Consider the following 3,001-nt stretch of genomic DNA (forward strand, 5'->3'; position numbering starts at 1 on the left):
AAATTAGTAGCTGTCCCCAAGTTCTTGGCTTGAGAGCCAGTAGCTGTGCCTTTTGTGGTAGCCATTGCAGAACACAGAATCGAAGATACCATTCAATCATGTTGTCGACCTCTTGTAGGGCGTCTTGTTGTCATCTTGTGGTCGCTCGCATCCAGAGTGTCGGGTCGCCTGCATACATCGCGTGTTGAGGTCTTTGATTTGGGTTAGCTCTGCCGGGATCTTGAAGATAGTGATGACGAAAAGTAAGGCTTGGAGGATGGAACCCTGTGATGATCCTTCTTTGGGCATTTGGAATTCATTGCTGCGCAGGTCACAGAACTTCACAGCAGCCGTGTGATCGGTCTGGAAGCTTTTGTTGCGTCGGTAGGTTGGGTGTCCACAGTTTTTATCCTTCAGATTTGAAGAATTGCTTCTTGTGTTACGATCTCAAAAGCTCCTTTAGCATCGATTGCGACCATGAAAAATATTCTGTGGTGTTTTGTGTTGTCGAGGAGGTCTGGGATTCGAAATAATATGTCCTTGATAGAGGTGTGCTACGGAATACCGAACATGTTGTCTGACATTTATCCGCATTCCTCAAGATGCAGTGTGTAGCGGTCGTAAATGGGTCGGAAATTGTCAATTTGGAGTGGCTTCTTTGGTTTCGCGATCATGATAATTTGGAAGTGCTTCCATGCTGCTATAAGGTTGCCTGATTATTAGTTCGGCGATGGCTACAACAGGCAAGTTCGAAGTAGTTTATTCGTAATTTTGTTTTTTCCTAGAGGAGTAGTGCAGGTCATGTTTGCGAGGGCTGCTCGTTTCTCCGCTTGGGCAAAAAGACGATCGAACGTAGGGTACGAACTCTGATGGTACGACTCTGAGTACAAATATTCCAAGTTCTTTTCTTCAATGAGTCTTGGCTTACCGTTAGGTTTCCGGATGCAAGTCTATGACTTTTTTGAAGGTCCCGTTTTTTGCGGCGTCTTGGTCAGACTTGTTCCCAATAGGGCCCGTAGGATGTTCGTTTTAAAGAGCGCCATAAAGAACAAGGACAAGGAAAAGCACGAGACTAGCGCTGGTCCTGTGCTCTCCGTTGCCCGTGTGTTTTTGGCGGTGTTTAAAATGAAGAAACCGCATCCGATATCTCGCCCTCAAACCCTTCCTTGGGATGTGCCATGTCTTCTTACAAGTGAGGATGCCCTGCGGCTGATCGCACATGTTGTGCCATATTCGTATCCCGAGGTTTTCTCCGTATTATTCGGCTTCCTTCCTTTAGATCGCTATCCGTTTTTGCAGTTAACGGTTCTATTGTTTTATCGCTATTGGTATCGTAAGCACATATTTGCTCTTTTTTTTTTTTGCTGAGCTGTCGATTTGCATTTCATGGATGCCAGGAGTTCGACGCACGCTTTGCGTAGCCAGGGTGTTGTCATCTGTTTGCTCCGGGGCCTTCGTCATCGTCGGCCGCTGTCTTACCATCGTGGTGAAGGAGGTTGAAAGCGCTATAGCGGGAGCGCTAGGCGTTATCATTCTGCCCATTTCGACCCTACTGCGCATGCGCAGTTGGCTTTACTCCGGCCGGCGCCTGCTCTCTCTTCTCGACTATAGGCTAAGCATGGATGCCGGCTGAACGCGCTGGGTTTCCGGGCCAGTTGATGCGCATAGTCGACCTCGCAGGGGAAACTTTTCTGCATAACTTTACGTGCCAGTTCCATAAATGTCTTTCGTCAGAGAGCCAGTGGCCTTTTCCGCAAAGAAGTGGGCAAAATTCAAGAGCCCATCTGGAGCACGTCCGCATTTGAAGTCCCTCTAGTGGCTTTTTCAAGCAGCGGTTGAAGACTTGTAAAACACGGTTTCTGCACAAGAACGATCACCCAATTAACTAAGCCACAAGTATTAGGAGGTTACGTTTTCGAGTACTTGTGGACCAAATATGAAATAGAAGCAAAAATGCGTTAACATGAATTTTCTTAATTCTGCGCCCTTTAGCAAGCCAGAACTTTTCAGCTAAATACAGTTACTAGAAAAAAATATTCAGTTTCACTTGCTTGAACCAGGCTCTATACGCCCGTAGATGTTACTTGTGTATTTCGTAGATAAGTTTGCAGTGTGTTGGCATAAGTGGGTCATTTCCTGTATCACCAATCTCATCTCAGCTAGCATGCCAGGGGTATGGCCACGAAAACATATTCTGCGTTCAGTAAACAATATCTCTCTCTTTCTCCTCTAGAATCCAGAATGAATCCGTTCATTGCAAGATACTTTACAAAAAGTGGCACCGTTCGCCACAACCGTTCCAGCTACAGAGAAAGCGTTCTTTTTCGTTCTCTCATCCCGGAAGAGAGCACCTATGCATATATGGTCGTCAAGGGCTGCACGAAATATAATTAGACGAAATGTCAGCCTATCTTTAACTTGGTATTGAAATGCATGACGTCGTATACTCCGTAGAGCCCAATGCTTACAAAAAGCACCTTAGGTAACTGTTCCAAACATTATCCTTGTGCTTTCAATGTGCAAACTTAAACTATCAAGACCAATTATAAACAATCCAGTGAAAAATAATGACGACGCGAAAAGTGTTTGATAACCATGATGGGAAGGTCACAAATTATTCTCAGATAGAGAAATATAATAATTTCGGTTCGCTACTCGCACTATTTATTTCTTGCACAATTTGGTACGAAAACTTAATGTATACACACTAAAAGTTAACTGGTAATTACAAACTAGATTTCAATTCAATCTGTAGCACCACGAAACTCAAAATTGTGTCGTGAATTTCAATGAAAACAAATATCTTTTTATTTCCTGCCACCACAGGGACATATGGCGATGATCTTACTTTGCAAAATTTCAAAAACAATGTTCGGTTTTAATTTTAAGCATTCAGAATTACCCATAGTCCTCCACAAAATCAATTATTTCAACTCTTCTTAGAGTAATTTATTTAGCTTATTTAATGTCGCCCTTTTGTGCTTTCGCTTTAATTTGCTTGATTGTTCTCTTCTGCAGATGT

The sequence above is a fragment of the Dermacentor andersoni genome, chromosome 9 (genome assembly GCF_023375885.2).
Source record: "Dermacentor andersoni chromosome 9, qqDerAnde1_hic_scaffold, whole genome shotgun sequence".
NCBI classification, from domain to species: domain Eukaryota; kingdom Metazoa; phylum Arthropoda; class Arachnida; order Ixodida; family Ixodidae; genus Dermacentor; species Dermacentor andersoni.